Raw genomic sequence first — 14,910 nt, forward strand, 5'->3', positions numbered from 1 at the left:
TACAGTGTTTGTTTTACTGGGATCGGGTCCTGGTACTGTGTTTTTTTGCTGGGATGGGGTCCTGGTACTGGGATTTTAACTAGGATCGGGTCCAGTCACTGGGATTTGATGGGATTGACTCCTGTGTCTGGTGGGATTTGATGGGTGTTGGTCAGTCAGTGGGCTCTGTTAGGATCGGGTGCAGGCGAGCTGGTGTTTAATGAGACCGACCCCACTCAATGTTGTTTGATGGGATCGAGCCCCGTTCACCGGATTTTGATGGGATCGAGTCCCTGTTCCAGGAGCGGATCTTGCTCCGGCTCCCGCCCCCTTTTCCTTCCCATTTCCGCCGGGGAGAAGTGAAAGGAATAAAGTAGCGGCCGGAGCCCGGAGCAGGTCAGAGCCGTAACTTCTCCCAGGAACCGGGGGGAGATCCCAGCGCCGGGAACCGCGGTGGGAGGTAGGGAGCGGGCTGCCAACGCAGGAATCCAGGGGGGCGGGGAGCTGAGATCCCAACACCGGGGGTGGGGGAGCTGAGATCCCAACACCGGGGGTGGGGGGTGAGATCCCAGCACCGGGGGTGGGGGGTGAGATCCCAGCACCGGGATCCGGGGAGGGGTGTGTGGGTCCGTCCCAGCACCGAGCACCGGGAGTCCCGGGGAACAGAAGCAGCTTCACCCCTCATGTCCCGGGGAAGACCCTCGGTGCTCCGAGTAAACTCCGATTGACTGGACCCAGAATAGAGAGGGGGGGGGGGGGGGGAGGGGGGGGTTTGGGTGGGGAGAGACAGAGACAGGGTGAGGCAAAGAGGCTGAGAGTGAGGGTAGAAAGGGAGAGAATGAGAAAGAGAACAGGAAGGAGAGGAAGAGCAGACAGGGTGAGAGAGAGAAAGAGAATGAGAAGGAAGAGAGGGAGAGAATGAGAAAGAGAACGGGAAAGGAGAGGGAGAGCAGACAGGGTGAGAGAGAGAAAGAGAATGAGAAAGAGAATGAGAAGGAGGAGAGAGAGAAAATGAGAAACAGGATGAGAAGGAGGAGAGGGAGAGAATGAGAAACAATGAGGAGAGGGAGAGAATGAGAAACAGAATGAGAAGGAGGAGAGGGAGAGAATGAAAAGGAGGAGAGGGGGAGAATGAGAAACAGAATGAGAAGGAGGAGAGGGAGAGAATGAGAAGGAAAGTGTGCATGTGAAAGGGCGACGAGCGAATGATAGCTTTGGAAACTCATGATTACATGTTCCATTCTTGTCCAGTTTTAAGTTATAAATTTATCCAGAGAGAGAATATTGCAAAAGGGAGATTTTTTTATGATGAAAATGAAATTATTCCATAACGTTCCTGCTGCAGATTCTTATAAACTTTCAGGGATTTCCAGCAATTTTAATTTGTATTTATATTTTATTTGTTCCATTTTAAAAGATCCCACGCCAGTGTTTGATAAAAGACTGCAGGATCCGCAAAAAGTTTGATGCAAGTGGGATTCTGGTAAGTATATCTGAGGCTGAAATTCAGTTTGACACTTGGGAACAGAAACAGAAGTTGCTGCAAAAGCTCAGCAGGTCTGGCAGCATCTGTGAAGGAAAAATAAGAGTTAACGTTTCGGGTCCGGGGACCCTTCCTCAGAGCTTTCCAGCATCTGCAGTTCCTACTATCTCTGATACAATTTTAACCCCATTTCTGATGAAGGGTCTAGGCCCGAAACATCAGCCTTACTGCTCCTATGATGCTGCTTGGCCTGCTGTGTTCATCCAGCTCTGCACCTTGTTGTCTCAGATTTTCCAGCGTCTGCAGTTCCTACTATCTCTGATACAATTTTAAGCCCACTGCGAAGCCTCTTCTAAGGATGCCTACCCTGAAGAAGTTACCCTCCTCCCTCCAGATCCCAATTCTGATGAAAGGTCTAGGCCCGAAACGTCAGCCTTACTGCTGCTAAGATGCTGCTTGGCCTGCTGTGTTCATCCAGCCCTGCACCTTGTTGTCTCAACTTCTATTGTTGTTCCTAATTTACAGTATCCGCAGTTCTTTTGGGTTTTATTTGACTTTTGGGAACTTTGATCTGCAGCTTTAAAAATGCGAATAAAGCTGCAAAAATGTAACAAAAGCCTGTGGGTGTTGGAAGTTTGAAGCAGAAAGTGCTGCAAGTACACAACAGATTAGGCAGCCTCTTGAGCTAGAAGATTGAAGAGAAACTTTACTTTGTTTCTCTCACTGCAGGTGGATCTAAAAGTTAAAGTTCTCAATTGGAGGAAGGCCAATTATGATGGTATTAGGGAAGAACTTTCAAAAGTTGATTGGGCACGGATATTCGCCAGGAAATGGATGGCTGGAAAATGGGATGCCTTCAAAAATGAGACCATAGAATCCCTATAGGCCATTTGGCCCAACAAGTCCACACCGACCCTCTGAACAGTATCCTGCCCAGACCCATCCCCCTACCCCTACCCTTTCCCTGTAACCCTGCACTTCCCATGGCTGACAACCCTAACCTACACATCCCTGAACATGATGGGCAATTCAGCACGGCCAATTCACTGAGCCTGCACAGCTTTGGACTGTGGGAATAACTGGAGCACCCGGCAGAAACCCGCACAGGCACAGGGAGAATGTGCAAACTCCACACAGTCACCTGAGGGTGGAATTGATCCCAGGTCCCTAGCACTGTGAGGCAGTAGTGCTAACCACTGGGCCATCCCAACAAAGATAATAAGAGTCCAGAGACATTATGTTCCTGTTAGGGTGAAGAGCAAGGCTGGTAGATGTAGAGAATGCTGGATGACTAGGGCAAGTGAGAAATTGAAGTTTTGGTTAAGGATAAAAAAGAAGCATATGTCAGGTATGGACAGCACAGATTGAGTGAATCCCTAGAAGAATATGAAGGCAGTAGGAGTATACTTAAGAGGAAAATCAGGAGGACAAAAACGGGACATGAGATAGCTTTGGCAAATTGGGTTAAGGAGAATCCAAAGAGATTCTACAAACACATTAAGGACAAAAGGGTAACTAGGGAGAGAATAGGGCCCCTTAAAGATCAACAAGGCCACCTATGTGTGGAACTGCAGGAGATGGGGGAGATGCTAAACAAGTATTTTGCATCAGTGTTTATTTTGGAGAAGGATATGAAAGATACAGAACATGGGGAAATAAATAGCGACATTTTGAAAAATGTCAATATTACAGAGGTGGAGGGGCTGGGCACCTTAAAATGGATAAAGGTGGATAAGTCCCTGGAACCTGATCAGGCGTACCCTATAACTCTGTGGGAAGCTAGGGAAGTGATTGCTGGGCCCCTTGCTGAGATACTTGTCTTGTTGATAGCCACAGGTGAGATGCCGGAAGACTGGAGGTTGGCTAATGCGGTGCCACTATTTAAGGAAAAGCCAGGGAACTATAGACCAGTGAGCCTGAAATTGATGGTGGGCAAGTTGTTGGAGGGAATCCTCAGGGACAGGATTTACATGTATTTGGAAAGGCAAGGACTGATTAAGGATAGTCAACATGGCTTTGTGTGTCAGAAATCGTGTCTCACTAACTTGAGTTTTTTTGAAGAAGTGATGAAGAGAATTGATGAGGGCAGAGCGGTGGATGTGATCTATATGGACAAGGTTCCTCATGGTAGACTGTTTAGCAAGGTTAGATCACATGGATTTCAGGGGGAACTCGCCATTTGGATACAGAACTGGCTCAAAAGTAGAAGACAGAGGGTGGTGGTGGAGGGTTGTTTTTCAGACTGGAGGCCTCTGACCAGCGATGTGCCACATGGATCAATGCTGAATCAACTGCTTTTTATTAATTATATAAATGATTTGGATGTGAACATAGGAGGTATGGTTAGCAAGTTTGCAGATGACACCAAAATTGGAGATGTAGTGGACAGTGAAGAAAGTTACCTCAGAGTACAACGAGACTTTGATCAGATGTGCCAATAAGCCAAGGAGTGTTAGATGGAGTTTAATTTAGATAAATGCGAGTTGCCTCATTTTGGAAAGGCAAATCAGGGCAAGACTTATACACATAATGGTAAAGTCGTGGAGAGTGTTGCTAAACAAAGAGACCTTGAAGTGCAAGTTCATAGTTCTTTGAAAGTGGAGTCACAGGTAGACAGGGTAGTGAAAAAGGCTTTTGGTACGCTTGCCTTCTTCGGTCAGTGCATTGAGTATCGGAGTTGGGAGGTCATGTCGTGGCTGAACAGGAGATTGGTTAAGCCACTTTTGGAATACTGTGTGCCGTTCTGGTCTCCCTGCTATAGGAAGGATGTTGTGAAACTTGAAAGGGTTCAGAAAAAATTTACCAGGATGTTGCCAGGACTGGAGGGTTTGAGCTATAGCGAGAGGCTGAATAGGCTGGGGCTATTTTCCCTGGAGCATCAGAGACTGAGGGTTGACCTTGTAGAGGTTTTATAATATCATGATGGGCATGGATAGGGTAAATAGTCAAGGTTATTTCCCTGAGGTGGGGGAGTCCACAAGTGGAGGGCATAGGTTTAAGGTGAGAGGAAAAAGATTTAAAAGCAACCTAATGGGCAACTTTTTCACGTATGTCTGGAATGAGCTGCAGAGGAAGTGGTGGAGGCTGGTACAATTACAACATTTAAAAGGCATCTGGATGGGTATATGAATAGGAAGGGTTTAGAGGAATATGGGCCAAATGGTGGCAAATGGGACTAGATTAATTTAGGATATCTGGTCCACATGGATGAGTTAGACTGAAGGGTTTGTTTCCGTGCTATAGAACTCTATGACTCGACTGCTTACCTATTGAGTATTTCAAGTATTTTCTTTTGTTTATAATGGAAACTAGTTATCTGGTCAACAGAGGAGATTAATGGGCATGTCACAAAATCCAGAGACCCAGTCTAATGTTTTAAGACAATTGATTTCCATCAGGGTAGCTGTGTAATTTAAATTCAGTTAATGCATCTGTAATTGAAAGCTCGTCTACATGATGTCAATCACAAGTATTGATGGTTGTAAAACATCCCACACTCTTTAGGAAAGAAATCTAATTTAGCATGTGGTTTTGTTCCACATCTGAGAGTTTGGGTTGAAGAGGACTGTTCAAGAAGGAAGCAAGTTCAAAAACTGTCTTCAACCTTGGGTTTCTTTTGAGCTGTGATTTTATATTAATATTAATATTAGTGTTAGTGTAGATGGTAATCTGAGACATACCAGGCTCTAATCCCACTGTTAATTCTTCAGACTGTTCTCTACTGTGCTTCTTCACACACATCCATCTTCTCATGTTCAGCTCCGCCCACACGCTGCTATTTATGCTCTGTGGGGAACAGTTCTGTGACAACATTATCAGATCATCCCAGAGTCTTAAAGGCCTTTCACAACAAAATCTGTCATCCTTAACTTGACCTACATGTGACTCCAGATCCACAGTAATAAGGTTGACTCTTAACTGCTGTCTGAAATAGCCACTTATTTCAAGAGCCATTAGGGATGGGCAACACATGGTGGTGTTAAAGTGACACCCATATCCCATGGAAACAGTTCAAAAAGACGTCTCAGTGGGAGTTGTCTGTTCATCAGTTATAAGCTATAAATGATAATGATTGGGAGCAGTATGCTGAGTGAGCAATTGTTCATTGAAGTATCTTTGCCACTACAATGGTGCAGAAAGATGGTGGTGCTGATGTCATTGATGTGCGACAAGTACAGAAGACCTAACAACAAACTGAGTGACATTGGAACTTAACAAGGAATATTTGCTGCTGCTTGGGAGAGAGAAAGCAGCAATAATGTTCAATAAAAGCATCTTCTCATTCTTCCTGCAGACACTGGATCTCTCCACTAGCACCTGTTTTAAGCCATCTTCCATGCAGAGGATGTGCTGGGAGAGGGCGTTGCATCACTGCCTTTCACAGACACTTGAATCTTGATACAGCCATGGCTGGAGGAGTGCACCAGTGCTCCACTACTCTATGGTCACAAGATACAATAAAAATACTTCTTCCAGTTTCCAAGATGCCAATTAAAAAGCTTATCTATATTAGATTGTTTAACACAAAAAGATCCATCAACCAGGTTACTTAGTATACAGTATTATTGGTTCATTATCAAACAAAACTTATTCAACAATGTTGCCACAATTGGTTAAATATGCTTGATGGCGTACTATCGTAGGAAGTGGCTGCAGAGATAGTGTATATACTGGTAGTAATCATGAAAGAATCTTTACATTCTGCAGAAGTCCCAGAGGATTGGAAAACTGCCAAGGAACATTGTTATTTAAAAAGGGAAGGAGACAAAAACTATCCACAAGTTACTTAACATCTGTTATTGGGAAAATGCTAGAGACTATTATAAAAGAAGTAATAGCGGAGCATTTGGAATTCATAATACAATAAAAGAGAGCCAGCACGGCTTCATGAAGGGAAAACCAAGCCTGACAAAGTTATAAGAATTCTTTGTGCAGGTAACAAGCAAGATAGATAACGGGTAAGCAATCAATGCAATTTATTTGGGTTTCTGAAAGCATTTGATAAGGCCTTGCACATCAAGCTCCTCAATAAGGTAAGAGCCTAGGGTGTTTTAGGTAGTATGTCAGCACCCATGGAAGATTGGTGAACTAATAGACAACAGAGTTGAGATAAGGGGAAACCTTTTCAGGATTGCAGCCTATATCTAGTGCTGTGTCTGTGAGGATCAGAGCTGGAGCCATAATTGTTTGAAATATATATTAATGACTTGGATGGTGAAAATCAATGGACTACAGCCAGGTTTGCAGATAACAAAAATAGGTGGGAAGGCAATTAGTGAAGATGACACAGTCTGCAGAGGGATATAAACAGATTAAGCACATGACTGAAAACTTGGCAGTAGAATATAATGTGGTGGGAAAATGAGGTTATGTACTTTGTCAAGAAGAATAGAGAATTTGGGGTTGGTTAGCCAAGTTGGTTGGATGGCTAGTTTGCAATGCAGAGTAACGCCAACAAATGGATTCAATTCCCACACCAGTTAAGGCTACTGTGAAGGTCCTGCCTTCTCAAATTCACCTCTTGTCTGTCTCTAAATGAGTTCCAGAAGACCATAGAGCTTTGATCTATGTCGACTTTACTTCTACCTATAGGAGCTGAATATTATGTCAAAGGAGAAAGATTGCAGAAAGCTAAAGTACAGAGGAATTGGGAAATCCTTATGCATAAATCACAAAAAACTAGCATCCAAGTTCAGCAGGAAATAGGGAAGGCAAACAGAATGTTGGGTTTTATTTCAAAGGGAATGAAGTATAAGAGTGGGGAGGTTTAGTTATAACTACACAAGGCAGACCACAGCTGGAATACAATGAATAGTTTTGGTTCCCTTATCTAAAGGTAAGTTAAACTGAAATTGACAGCAGTCCAGAGTTCACTAGATTGATTCCAGGTGGGGGGGATTTTCTTAAGAGGAGTGATTGAGTAGGTTGGGCCTGGACTCATTGGAGTTTAGACAAATGGGAGCTGACCTTATTGAAACATATAAGATTGTTAGGGTTGATGTGTTATTTTTCCTTATAGGAGAGCCTAGGACCAGAGATCATAATTTCAGAGTAAGAGATCACCCAGTTAGGAAGAGATTAGGAGGAATTTCTTCCCTGAGAGTAGTGAATCTATGCCTGAGACAGATTTTTAACCAGAAAGGGAATCTAGAGATTTGGGAAAAGGTAGGAAAATAGGGTTGAGGATTATCAGATCATCCATGATCTCATTGAATTGAGGAGCAGAATTGATGGGCTGAATGGCCTACTTCTGCTTCCACATCTTATGATATGATCAAATCACTAATCGTGCACTGATGTCATAGAGTCAGCCTTCTCAGAAAATAACATCTTGAGATGTTCTTTCAATCACGGTTTCAAAAGAACATATTGGTTTCACCTTGAGCTGCTATAGAGGCTTTTACTTCTTAGAAATTGGACAGATCTCCTTGACGAATCTGTCATGAACCCAAGACTATAGTGTTGCATCACACCACACAATAACTACTGCAGACAAACTGTATTGTTGTGTGGACGGCATAATATTAAGCGGGCCAGTTAGCTCAGTTGGCTGGATGGCTAGCTTGCAATGCAGAGAGATGCCAACAGCATGAGTTCAATTTCTGACACTGGCTATGGTGAGGTGTGGTGACGCTTAAATCATCACCAGTTGTCACTGTGTAATGAGAGATTTGTCTGGTCAGGCTATGACAAATGTTGGGGTCAATTCAGCTTTTAACAAGCTCAATTAACCCTTCATTATTCATTTACTTGTGGTGGGTGGGCTGCTGATTTCATATATGTAATATTCAAACCCTGGCTCGAACATGTACTTTGTGACAGGAAGGAGGGAGTGGGGCTAATCGGCAGGTCCTCCCATCGATAGGAAGTGATGCATGATGCTCTGCATTGATGTGTGTCAGTTATTCACAGCATTTATTAATGTCTCGGATGAGGGGGCAGAAAGCCATATATCCAGATTTGTCAAAGAGGTGTGGCTAAGTGACATTGTAGTCTGCATAGATGAAAACAGAACTGCAAATGATATCGATATGTTAAGTGAATGGACTAAACTATGACATGTGGTTCCCAGTGTAGGCAACTGTGAGGCCAGTCTCTCTAGATCGAAAAAAAACAGAACAGAAGACTTTCAAACATTCATCAAGTCCCTCTACCAATGCTCAGTAGCAGCACTGTACTACAAAATGCATTGTAGTAATTTGCCAAGGCTCCTGAGACAGCAGATACATGGGAACACCACCACCTGCAAGTTCCCCTCTGAACCATTCAAAATCCTGACCAATGTTCTCTCTGTGCAGACATGTCAAGGGTCCACACATTGCGATCGATGTGCCAATGTCATTCCCAACATTGACTTGCAGCCTCAGAGGTCCAAGCAGAAGGAAACAAATTTAGGGGGAACAGAGATCTTGACCTGGAAACCTGTCAATGTTCTTTCACTGTCGCTGGGTCAGGATGCTGGAATTCCATCCTTAACAGCATTGTCTGTCAACCTACAGCACGTGGTTTAAAAGTCAGCTCGCCACCACCTTCTCAAGGGCAACTAAGGATGGGCAATAAATGTTGGCCCAGTCTCTTGGTCTAAATGGCTACCTCCTTTGCTACATTCCAATTGAGAATTCTGATTGGTGCTGAGAGAGGAGTTTACTGGGAGGACTGATGTAACTGACTGTATTCACTGAAGGGTCTGAAGGGTTCACTGCAGTTACTGTGTAACGAGGATGGATTGACTTGTGTACACAAACATACGTGTCCTTTCACAACACACATTGGAATTTTGTTTGCCCATATTTAGTGTTTGTTTCCTCTGTTTATTTAATGGAGCCGGTGTAGTTGCAGAAAGGTAAACTGTGCAGCCAGTGATAATCAACGGTAAGTTGCATCTATTTTGGGAATATCACAGTGCAGCAACTCATACAGTCAATCTGAGTTCACTGCCCAGGAGATGATTGCAATTCTGTGATTACAGTGTTCTTCTGCATAATGACCAGGCCCTAATTATTGCCCTCAAATTGCCCCTGGTGAAGGTGCTGATGCAGAGTCTTGGTTTTTGAACTGCTGCAGTCCTTGTGGTAAAGGTGCCGTTAGGTTGGTAGTCCCAGGATATTGTCACACCTTTGCAGGGTTGGAAGGGCAGCACCGTGAAAGGGCTATTTGACTGGAGAGGCAGCACTAAGAACTATGCTGTTGAGGGCCAGTGCCGAGGGAGGGCTGTGCTCTGAGACCTGTTGTTCTTTGAACAAGGCATTAAACTGAAGACCGATTTGCCCTAATGAAAGCAAAATACAGTGAATGCTGGCAATCTGAAATAAAAATAGAAAGTGGTGGTGAAACTCAGCAGATCTGACAGCAGATGTGGAGAGAGAAACAGGTAACATTTTGAGTCCAATGTGACTCTTCTTCAAATCCATCTGCCCTGTCTAATGGATAAAAACAATCTCATGGAGTTATTCAAAGTAGCGCAGGCAAGATCTCCCTGGTGCTGTGGTCTACAACTGGTACTAAATAAATTAGATTATCTGGTGTTTGTCATTGCCGCTTGTGAACTTGTGCTATGCCCAAGCTAGTTGCTGTGTTTCCTACGTTACACAGTGACCATCCCTTGAAAATAAGTCACCAGCTACAAAGAGCTTTGGGATGTTCTGGGGATTTGAAAGGGACGAAGTCGATGCAAGTCCCTTTCCTTTCCACTGCTGACAAGCTAGGTGAAATGGGGAGCTACTAAATAAAAGGGAAGCCCTGGTTTGTAACATGGGCTGGAGATGCTGGTAGGTGGACGATAGGAAAGCTGTAATCACCTGTATCTGTTCTGCCTGAAACCATTGTTACCAGAGCTCTCAATTCCACCTGCAGCAATTATGAACTGACAACATTCAAACTGCAGAGTACATACAATCTGGATTCGCATATTACTCTTTGCAAAGATGGAACTTTTTTTTTTCCTTTATTCATTAATAGGATGAGGGACATCACTGACCAGGCAGCATTTATTGCCCATCCCTAATTGCCCAGAGGGCAGTTCAAAGTCAACCACATTGCTGTGGGTCTGGAGTCACATGTAGGCCAGAACAGGTAAGGATGGCAGTTGCCTAAAGGACATTAGTGAACCAGATGGGTTTTTTTTCCCCCTGACAATTGACAATGGATTCAGAGTCATCATTAGACTCTTAATTCCATATATTTATTGAATCCAAATTCCACCATCTGCCATGGCGGGATTCAAACCTGGGTCCCCAGAACATTATCTGGGTCTCTGGATTAACAGTACAGCGATAATACCACTAGCCCATTGCCTCCCTCCAATAAATTGAGTGCAATGATGAGACTGAAACTAATCTAACATCTCCCAGTCACTCTGAATATAAAAATGCATGTTTGCTGATCGTACTGCGCATTCATTGTATTCAGTCGGTTCCTTTCAAATCATTGGAACTACAGCCCATTGAACACGTACTGCTGCTAACTCTCTGACTTGAGCAGTTGGAAGGTCATGTTGCGGCTGTACAGGACATTGGTGAGGCCACTTTTGGAATACTGTGTGCAATTCTGGTCTCCCTGCTATAGGAAGGATGTTGTGAAACCTGAAAGGGTTCAGAAAAGATTTACAAGGATGATGTCAGTTTTTGAGGGTTTGAGCTATAGGGAGAAGCCGAATAGGCTGGGGCTATTGTCCTTGGAGGCTGAGGCGTGACATTATAGAGAAAATAACAAAAATCATGTGGGGCATGGATAGGGTAAATACACAAGGTCTTTACCCCAGGGTGGGGGAGTCCAAAGCTAGAGGGCATAGGTTTAAGGTGAGAGGAAAAAGATTTAAAAGGAACCTACGGGGCAATTTTTTAATGCAGAAGGTGATGTGTGTATGGAATGAGCTGCCAGAGGAAATGGTAGAGGCTAGTACAATTACAACATTTAAAAAGCATCTGGATGGGTATATGAATAGGAAGGGTTTAGAGGAATATGGGCCAAATGGTACTAGATTTATTTAGGATATCTGGTCAGCATGGATGAGTTGGACCAAAGGATCAGTTTCACAGCTCTATGACTCTATGAAGCCCACGACCTTCTTGTCCTCTTTCTATGTTGTTGCTTTTTAAGTCCTATGTTATTTGCCCTTTTTAAATGATGTCCCTGTTGCTGCCCCAGTAATTTCCAGTGGCGAATCTCTCCTTGCTGCCATCAGTTTGGTGATTTCCTCTTCAAGAGACACAAGGCAGAGGCTGCAGCTTGGAATCATGGGAATGGGCTCCATTCTGCACCAATCAATGCTGACCAGGAGACTCTCCCACCTGCCATTGGTGTGTTGCAGAACGCTTTACGAATTGATCCTCGACCTGTTCAGCTTTGTTACAAATATACCCTCTTCAGATATGGGGTGTACGCTGGGACTCCAAACCTGGTGCTTCTGCTTGCCTTAGGAGGAAAGGTTGGACAGGCTAGGCGTATATCCACTGGAGTTTATAAGGTTAAGAGGCAACTAGATTGAAATGTATATGTTCCTGAGGGATCTTGACAGGCTGGATGTAGTAAGAATGTTTTCTGTTATGGGAGAATCTAGAACGAGTGGGTCCCTATTTAAAAATAAGGGATTGCTCATCTGAGATAGTGATGAGGTGATTGTTTTTGTCATGGAGGGTTGAGTCTTTGGGAATGTCTTCCTGCCAAGGTGGTGGAATTAGTAAGGCAGAGCTAGATAGTTTCAAAGAATCCAAAAGAATTGCGGATGCTGTAAATCAGAAACAAAAACAGAAATTTCTGGAAAAGCTCAGCAGGTCTGGCAGCACCTGTGGAGAGAAATTAGAATTAACATTTCGCTGCCAGACCTGCTGAGCTTTTCCAGCAATTTCTGTTTGTGTGGATAGTTTCATGTTAACCAAGGAAGTGAAAAATTATGGCGGTGGGATGGTGGTGTTGAAATGGGGAGTAATCTTCATCAGCCTTGATTGTATTGAAAGGCAGAGCAGGCTTGAGGGGCTGAGTGGCCTCCCACTAATTTTTCTGTGTATCGTGCTCATCAAAGGATTGAGACTGAGAAGGCATGGATTAAAAGTGATTTGTAAATATAGTAAATCTGATTCATTTATTGTCATGTGTACTGAAGTACAGTGAAAAACTTTGTTTACAAGCAATAAAGGCAGATCATAGTGAGCAAGCATGTACAGATTACAAGAACTTAGAGGCATACAGGTTACATTGCACAGGGCGTGCGCTAGACAAGATCAACATTAGCAAGATCAGTGTTAATTGAGGCTAGAGAGTCCATGAATCTGTCTGATAACGGCTGGGAAGAAGCTGTTCCTGAATCTGCTTGTGCGTGTGTTCAGAATTCTGTATCTTCTGCCTGACGGAATGTGTTGTAGGAGATCATTACCAGGGTGGGATGGGTCTTTGATGTTGGCAGCCTTTCTGTGGCAGCAAGCCATGTAAATGAAGTCCATGGAGGGAAGGTTGGCTTCCGCAATGGTCTGGGCTGCGCACACCATCTTCTGTAGTTTCATACGGTCCTGGGCAGAGCAGTTGCCATACCAGGCCGTTATGCACCTGGACAGTATGCTTTCTATGGTACGTCTGTAAACATTGGTGAGGGTCCTTATGGACATGCCAAATTTCCTGAGCCGTCTGAGGAAGCAGAGGTGTTGTTGTGCCGTGTTGACCATCGCATCTACATGGGAAGGTCCAAGACAGGTTGTTGGTCATCGTCACTCTGAGCAATTTGACGCTGTCCACCCTCTCAGCCTCTGCTCCGTTGTGGTAGATGGGGGCATGTTCTCCTCCTTCCTTTCTGAAGTCAGTGATCAGTTCTTTAGTTTTGCCAATGTTCAGAGAGAGGTTGTTCTGATTGCATCACGTCACCAGGTCCTCTGTCTCCTGTCTGTATTTTGACTCGTTGGTGTTAGGTATCCTTCCTACTGCAGTGGTGTCATCAGTGAACTTGTAGATGGCTTTCGTTCGGAATTTGGCTACACAGTCCTGGGTGTACAGGGAGTACAGCAGGGGGCTGAGTACATATCCTCGGGGGTTTCCCAGATATGTGAGGAAAGCCTTTTCACAGCGAGTTGTTAGGGTATGGAAAGCGGTTTCGTAGTGTGGCGGAGGCAGGTTCAACTGAGCCTTTCAAGAAAGCTATCCAAATAATCATCCAATGTGCAAGGGCACGGGGAAAAGGCAGAAGAACGACATTAATACTGTTTATGCTGATGCAGTTACTGTGGGCCAAATAGTGGCCACCTGTGCTTTATGATACTGTGATATAGCTCAGAGACAGGGACGTTACCAACTCCACCACCCTATTCTAATTACTCACTGTGAGAGAACTTGCCACTTCCCTCCGGTGATAATTTCTGTACTAAACATGTTAGTTAACAAGCATTTCGACACTGGTTTAAAACCAAGCCAATTGAGTTCTGAGGACTGCATGCTGGACCTTTTGTGAGTTGATTTCAGCCAGTGTAATGGCGGTAACACTGAGATTATCCCTTCCCCCAATACACACAGCAGTGGTTGCTCGCTACCTGTCTACTCTGCTGTATTGGCAAGGGCAAGACTCCGTTGTATAATACACACAGCTGCAGCTGACAAAGGGAAGATAAACATTTTGCCATGATTAAAGAGTACGAGCTGAGACAGCTAAAACCAGAGCAATCGTGAAAGAGCATTGAAAATTCTGTGGGGCATCCAGCCGAATGACATCTGTTTGCTTCTTGTTAATAGAACCTCGGTTTCTGAGGTTCCTGACTGGTCTGACTCTGTGGAGAGCAGGATTGCTGTCTGATTCTGTAAGCGCACTCCGGTTCCAGGTGAAGCGAACACCATCAGCAGACCATGTCCGACTTATGCCAAGAGCGGAGGTGATCCACTCATCTGTGTCTAACTGAGCCGGTTAAGCAATTCCCAGGAAGCTCCTAGCTCCACAGAACATGGTGTTCTCTTGCAAAATCTGATATAATGTTTGCCCTGAGCTGGGAACAGGGAGCAGTGCTTCTGTTAAGTAGAGCTAGTGTTTACCACAGAGTGAATTTGACCTTTCTTGCAGATTACTGTGTATAAGAAGAGTCAGATAGGATCTGTTCTAATAGTCCCGCTTATTTCCAATTCCTGCTTAATGACTACAGGGGAAGAAAAATTGCCTCGCCTGTTGCTGCAGACATCATTGTTTATTTTAGACAATAAAAGCTTTATACAAATATTTTCAATGATGATGCATCATTGGCAACGCCACAACACTACCAGAGCCCATTATATGCTTTTTGTTGTAAAATGTGAGCAACTGAACTGAGAAGGAAAGCATGAGGCATTCAAGATAAGTCTCAAATGTTTAAAAATAGCCATAATGAAAGGAAGGAAAGGGCATCTGAACAGGAGGTGACGTTTACAGTTACCAGGTCAGTCATTGCCAAGGTGATAAAGAGCAGGAGTGGAAGTTGTTTGAATAAAGAATGAGTTATTTG

At 44.1% G+C, this 14,910-nt stretch overlaps 1 long non-coding RNA gene across 1 annotated transcript; it reads left to right on the forward strand.

The window, feature by feature from the left end:
* The first annotated feature begins 219 nt into the window (after positions 1–219).
* LOC125485327 lies at positions 220–5,940 on the forward strand. The gene is made up of 3 exons (XR_007264078.1): positions 220–439; positions 1,397–1,462; positions 5,757–5,940. It is a non-coding gene; the product is annotated as an uncharacterized LOC125485327 (long non-coding RNA).
* Positions 5,941–14,910: the final 8,970 nt, after the last annotated feature.

This window comes from Rhincodon typus, chromosome 18 (genome assembly GCF_021869965.1).
Source record: "Rhincodon typus isolate 14 chromosome 18, sRhiTyp1.1, whole genome shotgun sequence".
Lineage (NCBI taxonomy): Eukaryota > Metazoa > Chordata > Chondrichthyes > Orectolobiformes > Rhincodontidae > Rhincodon > Rhincodon typus.